The 26,361-nt window shown below is 39.8% G+C and overlaps 1 long non-coding RNA gene across 4 annotated transcripts in view; it reads left to right on the top strand.

The window, feature by feature from the left end:
* Positions 1–25,786, top strand: part of LOC129041315 (uncharacterized) — a 51,220-nt gene extending 25,434 nt beyond the window's left edge. For all 4 annotated transcript variants that reach the window (XR_010126943.1, XR_008503832.2, XR_008503833.2 and 1 more), the window contains exons 2-3: positions 9,438–10,670; positions 22,076–25,786. This is a non-coding gene — a long non-coding RNA (uncharacterized LOC129041315). The remainder of the gene's footprint in view (positions 1–9,437; positions 10,671–22,075) is intronic.
* Positions 25,787–26,361: the final 575 nt, after the last annotated feature.

Here is a 26,361-nt window from a genome sequence, read left to right on the forward strand (position 1 = left end):
GATGACATTCAGTGCTGGCCTCATCAACCAACCGAAAGCCTGCCCCAGAAAATGAGAAAAGAGAAAGCAACAGTGCTTACAAAATACTCTAAATTCTGTATTGCCTTCCAAATCCCAAATAACTTTTCATAGTTAGCTGTCCCTCGTGCTATTAACCCACCCCACTCAAGTTCAGTTTCCCCTCTGTTCAAGGGCTGCATTTGTACTTATTTCTTAAGTCTCCAGAGCTTTGAGATGTGCAATGCAAACAGTAAAGAATCACATTAATCCTGCTTTGATCTCAGAAAGGAGATCATAGCAGAAATCGGGTCACCACAGAGCTAGGTGCTGCTGTGAACATGAGCTTTCTTTTTTTCTTTTTATTTATTTTTTTCCTTCAAGATATCTCCCTTGGCTTCAGGACATTCATTGCTTGCAAACTGGAGAATTGCCGATATGAACTAAGATAACTTGTAATTTAAAAGTGGGACAATTAAGCTTCTTAGAGCTGTCTTATAAATCCAGATACTGGAATTAATGTACTCACCATGTCTATTTGGTTATTTACATAAACACATTGGACCATATTCCAAATACATGCCCCAAACACAACCTCCACAGGGACTTAATTGCCTAAAAAAAAAAAAAAAAGTTGTATTTTCTCTGCTGTCTTTTACCCTGGAGTCCTGTAAGCATAGAATAATGGTAGTTAATCTGCTTAGATAATTTAAGACTTAAAGATTAAAAGGCCTATATTGACAATTTCAAAAATTCAAGTCTGAGTGCTTTGGCTAAGCAAAGCTTAGGGGATGACAGGTGTGATAAAAGAACTGCCAAAAACTAGACTTTATTAAAACTAAAAAGTGTGATGTTTTTGTGGCTCTGAAAGAAATGATTGTTATAATGCTCACTCAATCCAAATGTGTCCCTAAACAAACAACTACAGGGGTATTTTATTTTATGCTACCTGATATTTATACACATAATACAGCATTTCTCTCTGCTTGCATATACACATGCAGATAAATTTTATAGTGCTTTTCAGCCCATATCCCATATATATAAATATAGTTAATCAGTTAGTATGGTTAATATAGCTGAGCTACATTCTCAACACAAGTGATGTGTGCATGATCATAAGCATTTGTGCTAAACACACATCCTTCCCCTCATTTCCCAATTTGCTGTGGTAGCATCAACATATCACAGGAGGCTACTTATGAAGTTGTAGCTGCCACCCAGCTTTCTTCAAAATTTGTAGTTTGGGAGGAACACATGAAGATATCTGAATTTGTTAAAAATGCTATTCTCTTTCAAATTATTCCTATTGAAGTTGATTTTCATTTAACCTCAATGGGCCAGTCTTGACAGCCGAAATCACACTGACACCAAGGCTACCCAAATGCTTTTACATGTAGGACAAAGTACATTAAACTTCTTTGCTTCAAATATGTTCTTTTGAAGTGATTTTAGACCTGGTTTAGTAGGAGAACTCAAGTGGGAAAAGAAAGTTTAGGGAGAAAGCGGGCAAGGAGAGAAAGCAGGTGAAAGAGAACCACATGAATAGGAAGTAGGGGAAGAGAAACCTTTTGTGGCCATAGATTATGTACTGTGAATTGTGGAGGATATTTTCATATTCAATGTGTGCTCTCACCTTAGTGGCCTTCGTTTTTTTAATCTGTTCTTCTAAATCTGCTACCATTAAAGTCAGGTTCTAGAGAATATGTAGTGGAAGCTACCAAAATATCCCTTTAGGAGATGTTGAGAACATGTTATTGGATGCAGATGCACAAAGCATTGCGTTAAGTGTCCTAGGAATGCTTATTTTGGTGATATTTAGCTGAAAAATGTATTGTGCTCATATGAGCTGATTTTTGTTTTGTCTTACTTGTGACTTAATTTCTTTCTACAGATTACTTTATAAGCTGACTTTACCCATATTTTGAAGTGAAAGATATTTTCTTTCCAGAGGAGCAACAAATGTTGGTTACTTTTTGGTCCTTAAAGATGGCAGTAAACATTCCATCTTAATTATATTTAGAGTTTTGTTAAAAATTTTAATCTTTTCAGTCCACTGTCTTCCTTTTATTAGTATCCCAAGAGCCTGGTATGTGGTATGTGTGTAAGGAGAGAGAATAGACCTCCTTGTCTTCTTAATTAAAGTTTATACAGCTTGGAGAAAGTAGTAATTTTCTAGAAAATTAGATCATTTTAGATCACTATAGTTCCACTCTTCTCTCTTAAACATGGTTCTAAGCAAATCTTGCCGTTTAAAGACCATCAATTAAAAGCAAAGATTGCTGGAGAAGTATTCTGAATTTAAAGTATTTAGATTTAGAAATCTGACCCTGCCTCCATAAGAGTAGGTATAAATGATAAATCCTACCCTGTATGCATGGTGTGACAACCCATGTTGACTTCTGTATCACATATCAGAGTGACACATGACACTTCCCATCCCTGCTTATTGGAAACAGCATCATTTTCACTTCTCTCCTCATTATGGGGGTTGTGGTTCACATGCACAATAGGTCCTTCTTAAGTCGTGATTCCTATTCTGAACAAGATAGAAATCAAATTTAACAAGGACATAATCAAGGTATTGAACCAAAGGATTTTTAAAATGATCAAAAAAAGGGAGTCATTTTCACATTAAAAAAATGTTATGCTTACTTTTAGGAGATTCACCTAAAATTTTTTGTGTGGCTTTTCATTGCCTACAGAGGACAGACAGGCACCACTGTGGCATAGCTGGGGAGGCAGTTAGAGTCTAGTGGCGGTGGGGGGCTTTAGAGTCAGACTGTTGAAAAATCTTCAATAAGTTATTTTACTTCTCTAAACCTCAGTTTCTTTCAGTACAATTGGAATAATAATAGAACTGGTTTAAATGGTAATGGTAGAATTAAATGAGACAAATGCCTGTAAAATGCTTACCAAGATGCTTTGTGAAAAGTAAATGTTCAAAGAATACTAGTTAATGCTTAACATTAGCGTTAATGTAATGTTTAACAAGTCCTTTTAGTTTCTACTTCTGCATATGCTATCCCCTTATTCTGGAAAGCCCTCCCTTGTTCATTGCCCACCTGGCTGACTTCTCACCTCTCCAGCTCAGCTCAAGTGACACTAGCCCTGGGGAAATCTCCAATGCTTGGAATTAGGTGCCTGTTTTTATGCCTCCGTAGTATCCACTGCTTATTTCTTTTACAGCATTTTGCAAGTTTTATTGTGATTGTTGCTTTATTTATCTGTCTCCTTTTTTTAAACTATAAGTTGTAGCAAGCACAACATAATATTTACATTTCTCAACTCACAACTGAGCCTGATGGATAGTAAATACTCAGTATATGTACACTGAAAGAATACATATTCAATTTTTTCTTTCTGTTTTGTTTACATTTATAAATAAGTAGTAATTGGATGGATTCTTCTGTCCTTAGTTTTCTCTAGTTAGTATTTCTCAAGAAGAGTGCTAAACTTTGGGAGGTTAAGGTGGGAGGGTTGCTTGAAGCCAGGAGTTTGAGTCCAGCCCGGACAACAAAGTAAAACTCCTGTCTCTACAAAAAAATAAAATAAAAAAAGAATTATCCAAGCATAGAGGTGTGCATCTGTAGTCCTAGCTACTTGAGAGGATCTCTTAAGCTCAGAAGTTTGAGACTGTAGTGCACTCCAGCCTGGGTGACAGAGCAAGATCCCCACCTCAAAAAAAGCAGGAAAAAAAAAAAAAAAAGAAAAAAAAAAAAAGGAAGGAGTGCTAAAAGGAACCTGTTATTCTCCCTGAGTAACTTTATGAAGAGATTTGATTGTGGGCTCCGTAATGAATTCTTGACATTTTCAGGACAAACTATTTTTGGTGAGTTTCTATCTTAATTGAAGAACTTATAAACATGTTGGGTTACCTGTCCAATCCTTAGACATTCGATTGTACTATTCAATATATGGTTTATGCATATTCGTTGGATGGTGATTTGGATTATTTACTTGAGTGCTAATAGATTCCAACTACCACAATGTCCTAGCCAAGTGGGCTTCCAATGAATCCAATTATGTCATCACATATTATAGTTACCAGGGATTGGAGGCATCACAAACATTTCAAAAAGCTATTTAGATGTATTTCGCTGGCATCTTGGGCGCCTACAACTGTTGAACAGAAATATAATGAAGCCCTCACTGTCTTAGGCTAATTTTAGGGAAGACCAGTATAAACTATGATATGTCAGAATTATAAAATAGTGTAATCTATTATATATAACATATTTACATAAGCCAGGGATTAATATTCTGGGGCCAAGACTCATAATTGGATCTGCTTTAATTAGTAGGCCAGAATTCTTTGTATTTATTTCATTAATCATTAGAAACAGTTGTTACTGGAGTGTTTGAAAGCAGTCTATTTCCTTAAGGAGATTAATCACCCCCTGCAAAGCTAATTTAATTAGATCTGTAAACTCTCTTCTACCAAAGGAAAAGTTAAGCCAATTCCCCAACTTGGAGTTATCAAATGTTTCAAAGGCACAAGGTGTAAATTAACTAGGTTTTCCTGGAATAACTTAATAAATATATGAGGTAAGTGATAATAATAATGATTCCTGCTGTTCTGCTCATGTAAACCATAATTTATGTTTATAACCTTTTCCCTTGCCCCCTTGAAAATTAAATTAAGCACTACAAAATTACAAAAGAAAAAATGAAATTTTACACCATTGTGAGAACATTAGAATTTCTATTAATGATGGAGGGATATTCAGGTTTTCAAACTAAAGAACACAGTAAATATTTTGATTTGGTTGCAGATTCAGAGAATGAACCTCACAGAAAGTTATAAAAAGAACTTGCGGAGGGTCATGCAAGTCTGTTTTCTTGTACCCATCCAAGGCACTCTGAAGCCATTATAGAACCTGTACTGCTTGACATCCAAGACAGTGCTAACCTCACACTCAAATGTTTTCATGAAGATTTTAGTTGCCTGCTCAGACAAAGGAGATCAAAGAAAGGGAAGGAGTTGAGGGGCAGAAATTGTATCTTGCACTGGGCAAAATACAATTTGGGATTTGGAATCCTAAGATTAGGAAATGGTAAATTACTAGCATGGGCTATAGTAAAGTTTGCTATGTGAATGTCTTTTTCCATCTCTGCACTTCTTTTGTGGCACTTCTCATTTATTTATGCCCCATATATTTCCATGAAGGATTTGAAGTGGCTTTAATAACTGACATACAAGACAAAACAAATATTTTCCTCAGCCCACTCTCACTTTAGATTCAAGCTATGGAGTTGCTCACAGCAGGCTAACCAAGAAATTTCTGCCAGTGGACCTAATCATTAACTGGTTTTATTATTAACACAAAGAGCATGCATAAAAAAGTCTTGCTGTCTTTTTCCTATGTAGGTGATGTTGGTCCAGGAAAAGACAACCTCTTTCCTCTTTCCAAATATCAAAATTAGTTTTTGTCACATAAACATGGCCTAACTAGTCCATCTATCAACCATAGTTAAAAGATATTCAAACAAGAGTCTACAACTTCTTTTGGAAGCCTATACCTTGTGGTTACTGAAAGGATAGTGTGAAAACTTTATTGTTTCAGATTGGACCTCCCAAGCTTGACTGTGAATTTTTATGCCTGAGTATGTAAAAAACTCCAAGAAAAACACAGCCCAAACCACCACATTTTGCTTGCTTTCAGGTTCAAACCCTATAAAACCACCACATTTTGTATGGTTTCCACCCCAAACCATAAGTTGGCATGAGATCTCACTAGACGTTCTGCTCAGGTCTAATTGAAATGTTTACCAACCTTGACAACATTTTTTGTGAACTTGTCACCTATTTGGAATGCAGGTGAAACAAGCTGAGTTTCTCAGCAATAGTTGCCTCATTTTGATTTCTTTACCCTAGCCCCACCACCCAACTATGGACATGGGGCCATTTTGTTGTCCTCAGTCAATCATTGTTACTCCTTCTGTGACATTCTGCTGATGCTTGCCTTGGATCTTTCTAACTCTTTTCTTTCCCTCAAAACTTATGTCTTCTGTGTATCATTCTCCCAGGTTATGGACTTTTTTTTCTTTTCTTTTTTTTTTTTTTTTTTGAGACGGAGTCTCACTCTGTCGCACAGGCTGGAGTGCAGTGGTGTGATCTCGGCTCACTGCAACCTCTGCCTCCTGGCTTCAAGCGATTCTCCTGCCTCAGCCTCCTGAGTAGCTGGGGCTACAGGTGCATGCTACCGCGCCTGGCTGGTTTTTGTATTTCTAGTAGAGACGGGGTTTCACCATATTAGCCAGGCTGGTCTCCATCTCCTGACCTCATGATCCACCCTCCTCTGCCTCCCAAAGTGCTGAGATTATAGGCGTGAGCCACAGAGCCCAGCCTCAGTTTATGGACTTTGAAGCTAATCAGATAAATCAGTTTTGCTAAGGTGTTAATGAGATTTCAAAATTTTAGGGAATGCACAGGGCACTAGATTGTGAGTTCCTTGTGGCAAGCATGGTCTCTTGCTGACAATTTAGAATTGCCAGATAAAATATGGGATTTTTATTTGTTAAATCTGACAACCCCATGACGATTTTATCTTCATCTTCTAGTAACTCCCACACAGTAAGTGCTCAATAAATGCTGATTAAAAATGAATACATAGAAGTAATGGAATATATGTATATGTATATCCTTTGATTCTCCCTAAATCATATTACTTAGGAAGCTGAGTCACCTCGTAGGCCTATTTATATGATTGCAGGCTCCTGAGTCTTGTTTTTGATGGAGATTTGGGTAGGTGTAATCTTTGACTTTTCTTGCTTCTGTTGTTTTCTTGTGGTCATTGTTCTAGAGGAGCATCCATCTTCCTTGGAGGAGTCTGTAGAATAGAAAGGGGTGAAGGGGGGAACACCTGCTATTGTCTCATAGTACATGAAAGGAAGAGCAATCCTGAAAATTCGGCTGGGGGACTTTGAGAGAATGGGGAAGCTAAGTGATAACATCCTACTGTCATTCTCTCTCCGCCGGAAGTGGGAGTTCCCTTGATAACTACAAATAGGGGACTCTTCAGAGTCCAGAGGGGCTGGGAGGGGAAATCATAATCACAGATTGGGCTGACTAGAATCTCTTATAAATAGTCCTAATGCCCCCAAAGTCATAATCATGAGGATTCTTAAGGCCTCTGTGGAAGGGGAAAAACTGTGCAGCATGTTTATTTTATAAATATGTTAAATTATTAATTCCATTTATCATTGCGACTGCTGTAAAATCATAAGGGTATGCTTATTTTAAGAGCTAGGGGCCATTGGACATAAAGACAGTATTGACTTTGTCTTTATTTGTTGCATCTATTGTTTTTTTCAGTAAGTGCCCAGAATGTTTCCAATACTTTATTATACCTCTCCTTTGGGGCAGTCAGTATCTTTTGGAAAAATGAGACTTGGAAAATAAAGAACTTAGTGGACAAAGTGCTTATGCTTTAGGACCTCTTGAACACATGTTTGTATGTTGTCTGTTTATTTACAGCTGTGACTAAAGTTCATGGTTGATATATTTTCATGTATTGGTTTCCCCTAAAAGGCAAAGGAAATACTTTAACCTTGAGACAAACCAGCTCTGAGCTAGACTGAGCCCAGAACGTACGCTCCCACATACTAACTCCCTCAAATTCTGTTTTGTAAATGGATTATCTCTGCCACTTGTTTTGTTTTTGTTTTTTTTTTTTTTTTGAGATGGAGTTTCACTCTTGTTGTTCAGGAGTGCAATGGTGCAATCTTGGCTCACTGCAACCTCTGCCTCCTGGGTTCAAGCGATTCTTCTGCCTCAGCCTCCTGAGTAGCTGGGTTTACAGGCATGCACCACCACACCCGGCTAATTTTTTGTATTTCGTAGAGATGGGGTTTCACCATATTGGTCAGGCTGGTCTTGAACTCACGACCTCAGGTGATCCACCCGCCTCAGCCTCCCAAAGTGCTGGGATTACAGGTGTGAGCTACCGCACCCGGCTATCTCTGCCACTTGTTTATCTGATTTCTAGAATCTACTTCTGGCCTCAGGCACATTGACAAATAGAGGAAAACTATTTGCCATCTTGCTACTGAATTCTGTTCCTGTAACAAAACAAGGTCAAAGTGCTTTGAAGGCCCATCCAGGAGGAGTACTCTGAAAAGTGTAGAAGGTTGGTTTTCTACATATGATGGTTAAAAATGTGGGTTTTGCATGTGTCTTTGTGGCACATATACACCACGGAATACTATGCAGCCATAAAAAATCATGAGTTCATGTCCTTTGCAGGGACATGGATGAAATTGGAAATCATCATTCTCAGTAAACTATCACAAGAACAAAAAACCAAACACCGCATGTTCTCACTCATAGATGGGAATTGAACAATGAGAACACATGGACACAGGAAGGGGAACATCACACTCTGGGGACTGTTGTGGGGTGGGGGGAGGGGGGAGGGATAACATTAGGAGATATACCTAATGCTAAATGACGAGTTAATGGGTGCAGCACACCAGCATGGCACATGTATACATATGTAACTAACCTGCACATTGTGCACATGTACCCTAAAACTTAAAGTATTAAAAAAAAAAAAAAAAGAAACATCTTAAAAAAAAAATGTGGGTTTTGTAGTCAGTTTTATCTGGAATGGAATTCTGAATCTGTCCTTTATTAGTTGGAATTGACTTTCTTTTGTCCTTCTAGGCTCCAGTTTTCTAGTATCTAAAGGGGAGGTAATTACTGTATCTACTGTATAGGGTTGTTGTTAGAATTAAATGACCTATTTTGTGGTGAGTCCAGGCCATATATAGTAAGCGGCCAACAAATGGCAGTCATGATTGTTTAATATCTGGAATAGAAGACTTTTAAAATAGAATCTCAGAATGTTTCTGTCCAACAAGTACACCTGTGTGGCCTGGATCTCACTTGTGGGCCATGATGGGAAGTGTGGCAGTAATGTCCCTGTACCTGGCTGGCCACATTCCTGGCCCCTCCCTTGAATGTCCAGCTTCTGGTTTAACTGGAAGTTGGAAGACAGGGTTAGAAGACTCTTGCACCGTCTGAGATAGCCAGGGTTGGAGCCTGGTGGAAGGTGGGTGAGGCCTCGTTGGTGCCAACCCAAGTTGCCTTTGACCTTCCCCACTGCTCCTCCTACCCAACTTTCTGAGGGTTGTTTGGGGGGCAAATGTAGTCCCAGCCCTGCAGAGGGGATGGCTGGGCCCACTGCCTGGGGCTCTGCTGGGCTCCTGGCCCTGCCCTCAGACTTCTAGTGCTCTTCTGGCTCAACCAGAAGTTCAGGTGTGAGGTGGCCTAGTGTTGTGTGTTGGCCTGGGAGAGGGGTGGAGAACAACACTTGAGCAATTTATCTAGAGGCACCCTGGGGAATTTTTTTTTTTTTTGTGGGTGGAATTTTACTTCATGCCATTTGTCCTTTTACCTACGCTGAACTCTTCTTTTTCTTTTTCTTTTCTTTCAGACAGAGTCTTGCTCTATTGCCCAGGCTGCAACTGGCGTGATCTTGGCTCACTACAACCTCTGCCTCCTGGGTTCAAGTGATTCTCCTGCCTCAACCTCCCAAGTAGCTGGGATTACAAGCATGCACCACCATGCCTGGCTAATTTTTGTATTTTTAGTGGAGACGGGGCTTCGCCACGTTGGCCAGGGTGGTCTTGAACTCCTGACCTCAAGTGATCCACCTGCCTTGGCCTTCCAAAGTGCTGGGATTATAAGCATGAGCCACCGCACCCAGCCTTATACTGAACTTTCAATGGGTTCAATTCCACTAGGAGCATAAAGTCCACTGCATATGAGTTGTGGAAAGAAGAGATTAGAGGAAGAAGGAAGAACTTGAGATGAGTTCTTCCCTTCAACATTCTGTCTCCTCCTACCTAGCATCTTCTTTCTTTTAGTCTTTCTAGAATGTCCATCTGTTTTTGGCCATTGCAGAAAGAGAAGCTGAGCTTTAAAGGCGTAGGAGCTTCAAAATTCTTGTTTCTTCATGTTTGATCACCCTTCTAAACCTGTCTTCTGTTCCTTCTGCTATTCTTTTTTCTTAGGGCATAGGAAAGGGGAGCTTTTAAATTAATACTTAAAGCATGGAAAAAAAGAACTTCAGAAGAAAGTAAAACAAGGGAGATGAGGCTAGTAAAGTAAGGAAAATGGAGAAGAGGAAGAGGGGGAAGGGTTAGCTTCTAAATTCCAAGTCAAATTGATACGGAACAGGCAAGCCTCTTGTCTTACTTAAACTTCAGAGAAGGATCTGCTGAAACTTGATAGAAATGGAAGGGAAATCCTTGGAGTGGGGAACCTCCAAATGTTAGTAATGATATTGAACAACTCAAAGTATTGAGGAAATCTGCAGGCTACATGCCTGAAGATCACCCATGCAGATAGACCAAAAGGATTAGAATTATCTGTTGATATTAGTAATATTTATTGACATCTAGCTAGTATTGGTAATTTTAAGTTTTAGATTAATTTCTTTGGTAATAGCTATGATATATTTTATAGACAAGAATTATATCTATAGGCTTGCTATCATAGGCTCTTTTAAGTAGCATTAATTTAGTCTACTTATTTTTAGCACATTTGAATCATTCACTTATGCTAGGTAACCCATTGTGCAATAAAAAGATGATTCCTGTATGTATGGCAGCTATACATTAAGGAGGAGTCTACCAGAATATGAAAAAGTCAACTGACCTAAATAGTAAGTGTTACAGGAGCAAATATCTTCCTTTATAGGATTATATCGTTTATATGAATTTGTATAATAAATTTTCTAAATGGTGTTGTGATGGCAAAAGACTCAGCTTTGAAAGAATTTCAGGTGTTTCATGTCTCCAGCAGAGGGGTAGCCACCCACAGCTGGGGGGTGGCCATAGTCATCTCCATGCCTCCAGTGCTAGCCCAGTGCTGGGCACATACAGGCTCCAGTGTTTCTCAAGTCAAACCAAACTGTGGTGGAAAATAGTGAGGGGGAAATTGTGAGGCAGGATTATTTATTTGTTTGTTTGTTTTAGCATCCTTATTACCTTGGTGGTAATCTGGTTTAGAAACCTACTCTGTTTTTTCTTCTTGAGACTAAGCGCCTAGAATATTTTAATTAAAAAAATTTTTTTGCCACCATTTGTTGAGCAGTTATTACGTGTCAGGCCCCCAAATATACTGGGTGCTCTGGACTCTTCACAGGTGAGATTATTTAATGCTCACACAGCCCAGTGATGTGGGAATCTTGACTCTGTTGTACACAGTGCAACACTCCACTGCCAGGGCTCAATACATCATAAACAATAGCAGCAACAGCTGTGAGAGGAATCCAAGGACAAATTTGTTGGAATAAAGCAAAACAGGGCTTTACCATATGGGAGATATATCTAAGATGGGTTTATTAGATGTAGGATGATTTTTCTTGTAACCTAAGGGCTTTCTGGAGGGAACCTGAAATCTTTTCACTATGCCCACATCATTGCCAGATGTGGATACGGTGAAATTGACCTTATCCTGTTTGTGTATCTCTGTGTGTATGCATGCATATGTGTGTGTGTGTGAAAGTGGCAAATTTTGGTTCATATACTGAGTTTCAATTTATCTTACACTCACTTCCTTACGCAAAAATTTCTTCATGAATCGTATAAATATGCAGTAGAACCCTGCCCCCCACCACCTTCCATATGTGAATAAATTCACGTTCATCAACATGTAAAACCAATGGCAGTAAAATAATGATAAAACGTGGTTATTTCATAAGGGACCTGGTTGGTCTTGTATTCTGATAGCAGGATGTAATGGAGTCCTCTACAAATTTTATGGTATATAAATTATACCTTAATAAAGCTGTTAATTTTTTTAAAGTTTTAAAATTATAATATTTATCCCTAGCACCAAGATTGTGGTCTCCAAATACCATCTACCACTAAATAATCCCCAAAACTTCTTGGAGAAATTGCTGATTTCAGGTCTGCGCCAGAAATGCGTAAGATAAGCCTAGAACACATTGTCATTCTAGATGGCAAGGACTCTATCAAAGACTGTTAGAATGATATCAACAAGTCTCAAGAGGCAATTTAAAGGGACGCATTCTGACCAAAGATAGGATATTTTATACATTGATAGGGGTAATAATTGCAATGGATGAAAATATGTCAAATATGCTTAAATTTCTGCATTCATAATAATTCTTAAAAATAAAAGTCGTCACGATTGAAGGATATAAATGAGACAAGCCATCATTTTGAAAAAAAATATTGAAAAGAAAAATTCAACAACTATCTGGCCTTTTCTATATAAATTGTACAACTGGGTAAAACAATAATTTATAAAAAGCAGTATCTACAGTATGACAGCTAATAAATGAAGAAGGAATGATATAATAATACCATTATTTTTCTATTCATAATTGATCAATGGATGCTAACATTACCAAAAGAAGATAGTTAGACATTACGTTTCTTCTGATGGAAGAGCCTAGCACAATTTTTTGCCCTGCTCTTCAAATCCAACCTGAATCTGATCAAATCTTTGGATCAAACTATTAATTTATAGTAAATACAGAGAACAGAAGAAAATGAGGAAAAAGTTAAAGAACTTCATGAGCATACAGTCAGAAAAATCCAAACTCTGAGACACGGCATAATGAGGATGTATTTAGCAAAATCCAAAATATAGGAAAACAACCTGGTTTCTTTAATAAACAAATTGCAAGGGAGAAAAAAAGAGATGAAAGGAGAAGCCTGTAGATCAAAAAAAGTTAAAAGACAAGCCATCATAAAGTGGGATTTTATTTGGATCCTGATTCAAGCAAGCAAAAATATATAAAATTAATGGATATTTAGAGATAACAGGATCCAGTATTGGATACAGGATCCAATAACAGGATATTTGATATTAAAGAATAGTTGTGCTGAAAAAAAAAACTTTAAAAATTTATAATGATTATTGACACCATTAATCAGAATTTGCCATGTGAACAACTCAGGGATCTGTTGTATTAAGCTGTCATGTGGTTGCAATCATACCTTTTAACTGCCATCAGAGGTAACTGTCAGCAACACCATATCTTCCCTCCAGTCTATTACAGCTTCAGTTCCCCAGGGCTCCATCCTGAGTCCAGGGCGATTTGTATGGTACACTAATGACCTGCTGATTGTCTGCACAAAAGCGAAATCATACACTGTTCAGGCAACACAGTGATTCCACACAAAAGCAAAGGACTGTCTGGTGTCAAAATTATACCATACTCTTACTTTGATAAAGGTTTTTAAAACTGACTACAAGGTACTATTTGGTGGTAAAGCGTGTAGCAGAAATGTTTATTTAAATAACAAATTGGCAGCAGGTAAATTTCAGAAGTGTGTGTGTATGTGTGAAAAGGATGCTATTTAGATAGCTATTTTTGTTCTGATATTTGGTTTTAATTTTGAAAGATATAGAAACTATTCAGATATTTCAGTTGGGTATTTATTTGTGTTGGTGATTATTAACATACATTTTAAATACCATGTCAAATTAAGGTTTTCTTACTAAGTTTTGGAAACGTGATGAGCACTATATTGATGTATCTACCTGTTTTTCCATTGCTTTATCTCTATGGTGTGTCTCAATAAGCAGATTTGAGTTTGTAGGGGTCAGGTGAAGCCATGTCACTGCTCTATGTGTGTGTGCCTGCCCCATGGTGTCTCCCTTCTGAACCTAAAGTCACAGGAGGAACCTGAGCTGGCTCTGGAAATCCATCCAAAATCCTACCCTGACCCTCTTTTGTCCTGCTCCCGTACTCCTCTGGCTCTGCAGTGTGTGTGTCTGTGTGTGTGTCTCCGTGTGTGTGTCTGTGTGTGTGTGTGTCTCCGTGTGTGTGTCTGTTTGTGTGTGTGTGTCTCCGTGTGTGTGTCTGTGTGTTTGTGTGTGTGTCTGTGTGTGTCTGTGTGTTCGTGTGTGTGTCTGTGTGTGTGTGTCTCCGTGTGTGTATCTGTGTGTCTGTGTGTGTGTCTGTGTGTGTGTCTCCGTGTGTGTGTCTGTATGTTTGTGTGTGTGTCTGTGTGTGTGTCTCCGTGTGTGTATGTGTGTGTGTCTCCGTGTGTGTATCTGTGTGTGTGTCTCCGTGTGTGTGTCTGTGTGTTTGTGTGTGTGTCTGTGTGTTTGTGTGTGTGTCTGTTTGTGTGTGTCTCTGTGTGTGTATCTGTGTGTTTGTGTGTGTGTGTCTGTGTGTGTGTGTCTCCGTGTGTGTATCTGTGTGTTTGTGTGTGTGTCTCTGTGTGTGTCTCCGTGTGTGTGTCTGTATGTTTGTGTGTGTGTCTGTGTGTGTGTGTCTCCGTGTGTGTATCTGTGTGTTTGTGTGTGTGTGTCTGTGTGTGTGTGTCTCCGTGTGTGTATCTGTGTGTTTGTGTGTGTGTCTCCGTGTGTGTGTCTCCGTGTGTGTGTCTGTATGTTTGTGTGTCTGTGTGTGTGTCTCCGTGTGTGTATCTGTGTATTTGTGTGTGTCTGTGTGTGTGTGTCTCCGTGTGTGTGTCTGTGTGTTTGTGTGTGTGTCTGTGTGTGTGTGTCTCCGTGTGTGTATCTGTGTTGGTGTGTGTGTCTGTGTGTGTGTGTCTCCGTGTGTGTGTCTGTGTGTTTGTGTGTGTGTCTGTGTGTGTCTCCGTGTGTGTATCTGTGTGTTTGTGTGTGTGTCTGTGTGTGTGTCTCCGTGTGTGTCTGTGTGTGTGTGTGTCTGTGTGTTTGTGTGTGTCTGTGTGTGTGTGTCTCCGTGTGTGTATCTGTGTGTTTGTGTGTGTGTCTGTGTGTGTGTGTCTCCGTGTGTGTATCTGTGTGTTTGTGTGTGTGTCTGTGTGTGTGTGTCTCCGTGTGTGTATCTGTGTGTTTGTGTGTGTGCGTATGTGTCTGTGTGTCTCTGTGTGTGTTTATATCAAATGGGCTGATTTTCCCTAGAGTATTTGTTGCAGAGTCATTTATCTGTTTAATGATGGAGAATAATTCCTGCTGAGACTCTGACCCAGATCCCAAAGCTTTATTCCAAGACTTGGCTTGTTTGCTTGTTCATTTGTCTATTCTTTCATTCATTCAGTTGATTATTTTAAACCTGTTTTTATATACCAGCCACTATGCTGGGCACTGGGATGATAATGAAGAAGATTCAGTCTTGAATCTCAAGCCCGTTGTAGTCTTGTTGGAGCTGGTGATCAGTCAATTGGCAGTTACCCAATGCTTAACAGACTGTCAAGGATCCCTTGTCAACTAAATTCTAAAAAGGTTTAAAGAGAATGTGAATTGTAACACACTGGAAAATGAAGGCTACTCCACTAGACTACAAGCTTGTTTAGGGCAAGAACTGAGTCTTGCCCCTAGAATTACTCATAGCTCTGAGCACAGGAAATGCATAGAGTATATGTTCTGTTAAATGTAGATTTTTTTTTTTTTTTTTTTTTTTTTTTTTGAGACAGAGTCTTGCTGTTTCACCTGGCTGGAGTACAGTGGCATGATCTCTGCTCACTGCAACCTCTGCCTCCTAGGTTAAAGTGATTCTCATGCCTCAGCCTTCCGAATAGCTGGGATTACAGGTGTACACCACCATGCCCGGCTAATTTTTGTATTTTTAGTAGATACAAGGTTTTGCTATGTTAGCCAGGCTGGTCTCGAACTCCTGGCTTCAAGTTATCTGCCTGCCTTGGCCTCCCAAAGTGCTGGCATTGCAGGTGTGAGCCAGAGGAGGCCCAGCCTAAATGTTGTTGAATTTTTCAAGATGTCTAAGAAAAGAATCTTCAGCTATAGACAGTAAATTGCAGACGTTAAAGTAGAGGCTTTGGTGTTATGGCCTTTGCCTCTACCCATAGTTTAACTTAGTAACCGGTGACAGCCCCACCCCATCCAATTTATTAATCCATTTCAAAAGATATGTGTTTAACACCTATGATATGTCAGGGCACTACTAGTTGGGTATGAATGTGAACAAGATAGAAACAGGATCTGTCCTCATGTAGTTCCCAGTTAGGAGGTGTGGGGACCTCAGAACTGGTGGAGAGGATTTCAGTAAAGTGTGTTAAATTTTATGAGAGAAGAGAAGCTGTTGCATTGACTGACTGAGGGGAGAGTTTAGGAGGTCAGGAAGAGTGCTTCAGGCAAAAGAGACAAAGTGTGCAAAGACCTGGAGGTGAGAATGAGCAGGGTGCATTCCAGGGACTTTAATATATTAAGAGTCATTGCATTGTCACCTGCAATGAGAAGAGCTTGCGATAAGGCTAGGAAGGTGAGTAGGGACAGATCCTGAAGGGCCTTGTAGGGAATGCTAAGTGGTTTGGACTCCATCTTAAGATCAAAAGGAATTTTTTGACTGGATTTGAGCAGGGAAGCACCATGATAAAATTTGCATTTTAGAAAGATTACTTGAGTTACATAGTGAAAGGAGAATTGTAAAGGGTGAAATATCAGTTAGGAAGGCTTTTGCAGTAATCCGATTGGAAGATGGTCCATAGTCCAACAGTGTGGTATAGTAGAAAAATGCATAAGTTTGAGACTCCAACAAGCCTTGCATCTAAAACTTACTAAGTGACTTTTAGCAAATAACCAACTTTACATAGCCTCTACATTTTTTTTTTCTGCAAAACAGAGTAACTTCGCATATCTAATGTGAGGCTTAGATGGAATACTGTATGTAAGATACCAGACATAACATGACATACTTCTAAATGACAGCCCTTTCACATTGTTGTCAATGATGTTACCTCCTCCTACCTCCTTATATTTCTTCCCTTTTAATGTACAACTTAATGCTTTTCAATAGGATATTTTGTTACCGTTATTGTTGGTCCTCTATCTCTGCACTGTGTGTGGCAGAGGCTTTTCCTTTTTGCTTCAGTCTTCTTTACTACTGCAGCTCTCCCAGAATGCTCTGAGCCATCACAAGGTTACTTCTGGAAAAGTCCATTCTGTTGAATGCTTTATTCCGATTTGGATGATGTTACAAGCAATGAAAACCAAGCCTGGTGAGGGCTAAAATCCTTGCTCCCTTCCCTTCAGGGACTTGCTGGTAACTGCTTTCTCTTCCTCATGCCCTCGGAATGCAGCTTTGGTGTTATCTTTGGCACTCCTCAGGGCTGCTTCTTAAGCACTTGTGGAGAGAGAACTTTGTATATTTTACAGATTAGACCTTATTTTCACTCTGAGAATATTCCAGAATCCTGTCATATTTTCCTTTCTGACATCTCTAAGACTCATCTTTGCCTGTGAGTTTCCAATCACTAAAATCCTTTCCCATATTTTGGTCTTCTTTTTCTTCTACTCCTTATAAATGCCTCCATTGTGGTCTCTATTCTTGAGTTCAGTCTCTGTTAAAGCAATCTTCTTAGTGCCTTCATTACAACATCTTTTTAAAATGCCTTCACTGGTTTCTGTCATCTGCATTAAATCTGGACATTAGGGACCTTCACTGTTCTTCATTGGTTGATTATTTTTTTTCCCTGCCGGCTTTCCATATTTCTTCTTAATTTCTTAATACCTGAACTCTTTATATGTTTTCTTTATTTCCCTCATTCACTTTTGTTTTCCTAGGCAGTTTTAGAGCTGTCTCTTCTCCAGCCAAGAACATTTTCTTTCCCTTTCACATGCCAAACCCAGCCTCTAACAAGTTGTATCCTGTAACCCTTCTCCATTTCTCTCATAGTGCTCTTCCTCCATTTGCTAATGTCTCCCTCTTCCTTATGATAGTGTTTTTTTTTTTTTAAATCAAGGGACTACCAGTATAGCTATCTAATAGAGTATATGTGTCCCCCCTTTTGATACGATCACATCTATCATCTATCAGGGAAAATCTTTGCTATTAGTTGTTGACTTGAGTACATGCTCTTGCCTCCATTGCTACTACCTTAGTTTGGGGCTGACAATTACAGTTACCTCCCAGTTGGTTTCACTGCCTTGGCTATCTTTCCTGGTTATTCTACCTTCACATCGTCGTCAGAGATGTCTTTGTGATCTGGCCCCTTTCCCTTCTTAAAACAGAACAGCAAAGATCTGGCTTTCCCTAGCCTAGAAAATAAAGTTCTGCTTCCTTAGGTGTGCGTCAAGAGTCTTCAGACCCTGGCTCCTCCTCACTGTTCCTGACTCACCCTGTCACTTTTCACCCCAAATTCTAAATCCCAGTCACATAGAACTGCTTAAGGAGGCAATTTACTATGTGTTGAAGTCAAGAGTGTTCTGCTACAGACCAATGTAGTCTGCAGAATTCTTTACTATCTTTTAAAAACGAAAAAGATTTTCTGTAAAGATCTGTCTTTCTGGCTTTATCTCAGAAAATATGGCAACACTGTACTGCACACCCACCCAGCGGTGGAGGGTTACAGTGGAATGGGGAAGCCCTGTTGGGTGAAGTGGCTCTCTCTCCAATTTACCATAGTTTCTGCACTCGTGTTTGCATCCTCAACATTGAGGCAAAGCATCATTTGCCATTTATCACTGATCTTGTGCTTTGTTTTATCCCCTAGTATTAGGAGAAAATTGTACCACATGTCTATAGATGAATCAAAGATGAGTCAATACTGCTTTGTATTTCAAGGTACGCTATATGGGGCCCACTTGACACTATCATTGTCCTGCTCCTGCAGACATCTGAGTTGGGTCTCTGACTGAGCGGCTTAGCACTAGGGTCTGTATTTAACTTCTGGCTCCATCACTTATTAGCTGTGTGGTTTGGGGCAATTTACTTAAACATTCTCCGCCTTAGTTTTCACATCTATAAATCGAGGATGATTTATGGAAAATGCTCAGTACATCTCAGCTACATTATTGCCACCATTATTATTATTCTACTTTCCGCAAATTTAATGATAAGAATGACAGATCCATGAGGGACATGGTTTGGGGCAAGGTTTGGGGCAGGGGTCTTTTGGTGCCTGTTAAGCCACATCTCCCTAGCTATCAGTTTTGCCACTTACTAGCTGTGGACTGGACAAGTTATTTAACTTCACTATGGCTTCGTGTTGTCATATTTTAAAATGTTAGTGATAACAATATCATCATAATAATATCCACATCTTTGGTAATGATGTCTCATCTGAGATAACCATGTACTGAGCCAACCATGTACTGTGTGTAATGGATGTCTGTCTGCCACATAATAAGTACAAGTGCATGGTAGCTATTGTCATTGGCTGCCCTGCCTCTTGCCCAGGGGTTATCACCCAGTAGTTGTGAGGGCCCAGGGAGCCAGGTGACCCACCTGTATGTTTTATGTGTTACCTATGCATGGGCTTTTCAAAAATTGAGATATAATTCATATACCATAAAATTCACCCTCTTAAAGCCTACAATCCAGTGGTTTTTCAGTATAGTCAGAAAGTTGTGCAGTCATTACCGCTAATTCCAGAATGTCTTCATCACCTCCAAAAGGAAACTCCATACCCATTAGCAGTCGTTCCCCATTCCACTTTCCCTCAGTCCTCTACAACCACTAATCTATTTTCTATCTGTATGAATTTGCCTATTCTAGACATTCCATATAAATGGTATAAATTGAATCATATGATACATGGCTGGACATGGGCTTTTTTTTTTTTCCTGTGTGTTTTCCTGAGGAGTAAAGCTGCACCCTTTTCCAGAAAACAGATTTCTGCTGGGAACATGAAGGAGGCCCTAAGTAGGAAGTTTCAAGTAGGAAGACAGCATAGGCCATGACTGACCTAAGAGGAACAAAACCAAACAGACTGAGATTCTAGGGGCCAATGTGAGTAAGTTAAGAATTTTGAGGAGCAGCAAACCATTAATATAAAGAAGCAACTAAGCTAGATTCCCTTAAATTCTTTGCAGCCTGACCCGCAACACGCTGTGAGAATCTCAAATGTCCACCTGTGGACTGCCTACCTTAGATTTACCTCACAGCTGGCGAAAAAGACACATTCTGAGCTCTTCCTCAGGCTTACTGAATCAGAATCCCCAGGGTGGGGGTTGAGGAACCAGGAAAGATGGTTCTGCCAGGAAGTGGATTTGGAAATTGTTGAGTTACATCGGGCAAGCTTATATGACACAGATATGGATCTGTGTTGTTTCATCCTCAACAACACTGCTCTGTAATGTGGGTTCTTTTTCAGTGTACGTGTCTGATCTTCTTGGTAGAGTTTTTGCAACTAGGGCTTACTTTTCTTTGCCCATCTTAGCCCCCCTGCACAGTCTTATACAAAGTAGGGGCTCGGCACATATTGGGAGATTGGTTACACAAGAGGCTTGAAGGCATCACTTGGATATTGCCAGGACCAAAGCCACTAAGGTCAACAGGTCTAAGAGGAGACCTTTCTGTCCCATTCTAAGCATTCTTTGTTTGAGATTTCAAGGCTGGTGTTTGTTTTCAGGGCTCTGACTTGTGACCCAGTGGTCAGGAGCCCTTTGATGTTTGGGTTCCAGAGGATGTCCCCAGAGCAGTCCCTTCATAGGGACCTCTCAGCCCTCTGTGCGGTGCTGGTAGGTAGAGGGGTGACCAAGTGTAGGGGTGGTTTCTATACCTGGAAGACCCCATGGAGCTTGTTAACATGTAGATACCTGTGCCTCAACCCGGACCCACTGAATCAAATTGCTGTCCAGGAAGGGGAAATTGCTACCCAGCTACTACCCAAATACTACTCTAGTGTTTGAGGAATATGATCTTCTGCCTGTGTCTGGAGCACAGTGTGTTATGCTCATGGGGATTTACCTGGATAGGGCTGTGGACTGGGTCTTGGGAGACCTGGGCTCAGTCCTGGTCCTACCCTTTAGTTAGTCTCTACAGGACACTGTGCAAGCCACTCACCTTTCACTTTGCTTCTTTGTAAAGTGAAAGATTTGGACTAGGGTAGACACCAGCAATGCAGACATGATCACTCATATCTGTAGGAGGCTTCTCTATAAATCCGGGCATTGGTTCTAAAGGACCCAGCTCTTCTGTGTGCTCTGAGGACAGAATTGTCTTCTAAGACTGGGGTTAGCAGCTATTTAGTATCATCGGAGGCCAAGATGCCTAGGCCCATGTTTGGAGGTTTGATGGTTGGTGTGGGATGGTGGTGACATTAAACAAGAAGCATGGGAAGGCCCTGCTCTTTCCTTATTCACTTGTCCCTTCCTTCTCTCTCTCTCTTTTTTTTTCATATTACAGTAATTAAGAGTTTTATGTATACAAGCTCCATTTATAAATTGCAGATACCTCATGGGAGTGTGAAAGTCACCAATTGTTATTTTTTTCTTTCCTTTTCTTTTTTTTTGCACTGTCTTATGGTGCTGATAAAGTCAAATTAACCAGTTATTTGTACCCTAGTATGAAATACTCAATTCTGGCCGTTGGAAGACTTTCTGTTTAACTGCTATCTGTTGCATCAAAGAAATTAGAGTGGGTGGATAATGGCACATGGATGCTGGGCTCCTGGTTCCTGAGGAAGGGGACACAGGGACCCACCTAGGTAGGGGTGGCAGCCGAAGACAGCCATTGATTTGGTGGTTTTGCCAGTACTCTGATAATGGCGCTATCACCATCACTTTTGGTGTTTTTGGTAGAAATTCCCTAAACTAGTGATGCTTCATTTAAACCACCTTTGGGTGAGATTATTATCATCCTATCTGATTTTGTTAAAGACTCTGAGTATCAATCATATTGATTGCCCAGGGACTGGGCAAGGCTTTGGTTACTATGCTTCTAACTTTTCATGGGAGCTTAACTCTCAGTTTGCCCTCAGATATTGTTATTTATTGAACTCTCACTTAGGTCGCATAATTGCTGTTCCATTCAGGTCAGTGCTGTGCAATATCGTGGGGGAAGAAGCAACTACTTTGCTCTCGATTCTCTGTGCTGTCTCTCCTTTTCCCCTAGTATATCCCTTCCTAGCCCATGTATTCTACATGCTTTATGCATGCAGATTTACTTGCATTTACTTGTATTTAGTTGCAATGATAGTTTTTCCTTTTTCTTTGGTACAACAAAATTAATGAAGGAACAGAGAATCCTTAGGCACAATTTGTGTGTTCCTATAGTCTCTGCCCCATTGTCTGGAAAACCACAGACTTCATTTAGATGCCAATGAATCCGTCATCAGGCTTTGAGTAAACCATGCATTTACCAAGATCCTTACTTGAGCAGTGATTTAGCTTTTTAATCTTTTGTTTATAATTTTACAGTTGCTGAGACAAAGGAAAACCCACTCCCTTGGAGGAGCATGACCTTTTCCTGTATTGCTTCCCACTGCTGTTGTGGAGCTCCTTGGACCTTGGCTTCTGGACACCATCATCAAGAAGACTTTATGGATGGGCTATCCACCCACTGAGAGAAGAGGAGCATCAGCTACAGTTTCTGTCTAGATTGCCTTCTTCATTTTGAGTAATGACTGTCAGCAGGGTCAGATTAAAGACAAAACAACTGGACAATTGCTTGGAGGACTAAACTATAAGGGCACTAACATGTCAGTAGTATGCTAACACATCCATGGAAAATATATTTACCAGCCCTTCTCTCAGGATTCTGTGTGGGGTTGGAAGGAATGGTTTGTTAAATTCCTTAGGGGTAGAAAGTAGGGCATAATCAGAATACAGAGGAATATGCTGTTTGACTTCAGGGTTTCTGTTTTTCTTACTAGGATATATAAAACAGGAGCTCTAGCTAGATTGTTTATGACCACAGAGGGCAGGCTGAGCACTCCCATGGTCTTCCTGCTTGGTTCTTGCCCATACAGAGCTCAGCCTTTCCTCTAATAAAGATTGAACAAGTAGTGGTCTGAGGGAGACACCAATTCATTACCCTACATGTCTCTTCTCTGCACTCTAGGGCTTTGATAATAAAGACACTGGCAGACTATCTGTCTTCCATTTCTATAATGTGAGCCCTTAGGGAGTCTTCATTCACTTGGGGGTGAGGGTCATTGCTCACAGAGTAGTTCAAGTCAAATGGAACTTGAACTCTTTGCCTATGGGCCTGGTGGTCAGACTCTGTGTTGAGTTCATTGGATTATTGGAGACACAAGGTAGAGCTGAACGCTTCAAAAATATTTGGCTAAAGGATGACATTGCTGGTTATTTGTAGATAAAGCCATGATGGAACCTGCTTGGAATCATGAAATATGGAACTGGTGGTCATGTTTAAAAATACAACTAATAGTTAAGTACCTACTGGACACTGTAGAGACTTAGGGACAAGACAGACATGGTTCCTGCCCCCATGGAGCTTACACTGTAGCTTTCCCTTAGGTATGAAGAACAGTGGCTACAACTAACAAATGGCCACAAAGATATCATTGAGCCAGTGTTCCAATCATTAGGGTAATTCCTATTTCCTTAATCATGCCTATTGACCATGTTCTATAAGCCTGCATTCTATAAATGGCCTATGAGCATGGGCTGTTTCCCCCCAGCAAGTTGTACAAAGTTCTGTGGTACCAGAGAAAGGGCTTAAGGTTAGCAGGGCCTCTGGGGAAGGACATATGTAGTGACTTGGGTTAGGAAACAGGAAGGGATAGGATTGAAGAACAGCTGTTGCTTCTGTTCTATATAGGAAACTGCAGCGTGAAAAATTCTGGGCTGGGAATTTTGAGACCTGGGTTTTAGTTTGTGTTCTAATACTAACAAGCTATGTGACCGTGGGTAAGTCACTTCACATTCCACTTGGATGCCTCTTGAGTGACTCCAGGCCTCTCCAGCTCTAAAACATTAATATCAGGCCCTACGCTACAGCTGGCCAGTGTGTAATTCTCCTGTTTCTATGCTGTTAGGTCAAATAGATCTTCAATAGTTACTTGATTGTTATTACTTTTTTCTGAAGTGGATGTTTTATCAATGTTTTAGGATACAGTGAGTCTGCTTCTGCCCTTTGGAGTTAGGAAGGTTGTAGGAATATACACTGTAGAGCATATGGGAGCTTTATCCCCTCCTTTTTACCCCCCTACCTTTCTCCCTCTCCTTCCCTTCCTCACATTTCTATTGAGCATATGTCATTGCCGTGTACCAGGTGTGTGCTAGATTTGGAGATACAAGGTAAACCTGAGACTTTCCCAGACTCCAGGAGACAAAACCCTAATTTCTGTCATCTGCTGGCTTTCTCTTTGGAAAGAATCAACGATATCCCAGGGGAATGTGCCCATGTCCCAGGGTAACCAACTACAGACAGATGCCCCATTCTACTCAAACAACTTTTAGAGTGCCTTGAGATACACATCAGATAATTATGCAGGGCCGGGCATGGTGCTGCACACTTGTAATCACAGCACTTTGGGAGGCCGAGGCAGCAGATTGCTTGAGCCCAGGAATTCAAGCATAGCCTAGGGAACATGGCAAAACCCCAGCTCTACAAAAAAAATACACAAATTAGCTGCGTGTGGTGGCCCATGACTGTAGTACAAGCTACTCAGGAGGCTGAGGTGGGAGGATTGCTTGAGCCTGTGAGGTCGAGGCTGCAGTGAGCCGAGATCATGCCATTGCACTCCAGCCTGGGTGACATAGGGAGACCCTATCTTGGAAAAAAAAAAAAAAAAAAAAAAAAAGATAATCATTCAGCCCTAGAGTCATTGTGAAAAGATCTATCTTCAGATATAAGGAAGAAACAATTTTTTATTTCTTAGGATAAATCTGTAGAAGGACCTCCAGACAGTGAAGGCCACTGACTACTTTATACTTTGTAAGCCATCCCTTCCCTGGTAGGAAGGACTACTTTCCAGTCTTACAAAGTACCTCTCAGCAAATAGACGTTTTCATATATACTGTGATTGATACATCCCTATGGCTGGTGACCTCTTTAAAAAGGAAAGAAAAAAGCCTAATCAAACAAAAAGATGTTGCTAGTAATTCTTACCCTATTGTGAATCCTATATAAGCAAATTTGTATCTTTGTTTTTTCCAACATTAGCAGATCTATTTGATATATATCTCTGAGTGCAGAAAATATTTTATAGAAAAATCAATATATGGAATTTCAAATTCAGAATTGCTGATACACACTATTTGGTTTCAGAATTTTATCCCAGGAAATAGTATTAGGGATTTCAATTTCTGGCTTAAATGGTAGAATTAATTACTCTTAACTCTTAATTTTACTTCTGAGTTGAGGTCAAGGAACAGGCAGACACCTCCAGTTAACGTCTATACGTCTCCATGGCCAAGAGTTTTAATTTTCTCGTCTTCAGTTTTGTAGATGTACATCATTACTAAATGCATTGATTAGTATTTTATTTCCTCTCCTTGTCCTTACTTTCCCTCTGGTAAATATGTTATAAACAGTGTAAGGCTCCTAAGATAGAGTGGCTGGTAGGACTTAGAAGAGAAACAAAGGGCATTGATAACCACATAAATGGAAAATTGGCTCTGGAATAATTGACAACATATTCAAGTATTTTAGTGCAGTGTCACTTTCATTAAGAAGAAGACAATCAGTAAATCTATGTGACTCTAAACATTCTAATGAAAGAGGAATATTCTGTCAATTATCTCACATTTCTAAATATCTGGATATTGGCCACTGTAAAGACAAAACATACAGATGATGGACTTGTCTTTCCACCTCTCATTTGCATGGTTTGGAGCATTGTACCTCCAGCCATTGACTCTAAGGCAATTTATATTTGCTTCCTCTTCCCTCTTGAGAGAAAACAAAAATCTTATTTTTCCAAGCAGTTAAAACTCTTCTGCTTCAGCTAGGATGAAAGAATTAGGAGTTCTGTCTCCTTGTATCTAATTGCATGTTTCATCTTTCTTGTTTTAATGATTGACAGAAAACTAATAAACTGAGACATCTTTGAATCCAGGTTGAATGTACTCTCTTGGTGGCCCCATTGCTAATTTGTTTGACTATTTTGCAGGATTTCTTACTCTGTAATGGAAAGGTTTATTAAATATGAGGGATGCAAAGCTTTCTGAATACTAATGAACTTATTTGCCAAAATTTAAATGTTCTTCTCGTCAGTGAATGTCTGTCTCTCTTAACAGGATCCAAATTGAATAATGAAGAAAATTAGACTCTATTGTACCCTCAGGAGAAATCGTGGTGAATCGTAATAGAATACAAAAGGGGAAAGGGGTCACATTTTAGAAAAAAGAGTAGATAATTTGGATTATTAAAAAAGGGATTAACTCAGGAAAACTCTATTCTTTTCAAAGAAACGTACTCATAGTCATTCAATGGGCAGGATTTCCCACTCACAAGCATCTATACCTTTGGCCAGTGTAGAATGAGAGTAAGGTCATAATCATATGGAGATGCATGCTAGGTTTCAGTAGTTACAATTTACTAACCTCATTCCCATATAAGGCCTTTATATGCCTGTAATAGAATGGGAAAATCAATAAGCTTTGAAAAGGAACACTATTCTTCAGAGAAGTTCAATGGGAGATAGTTGAGTTGGGGAAATTGCCCCAGTTCTTCCTTTAAGCATGAAATGAGGCTGTCCCTATGTATGTTTACTTCCATTGCCTTGGTGTTATCA

Source organism: Pongo pygmaeus, chromosome 6 (assembly GCF_028885625.2).
Source record: "Pongo pygmaeus isolate AG05252 chromosome 6, NHGRI_mPonPyg2-v2.0_pri, whole genome shotgun sequence".
NCBI lineage: Eukaryota > Metazoa > Chordata > Mammalia > Primates > Hominidae > Pongo > Pongo pygmaeus.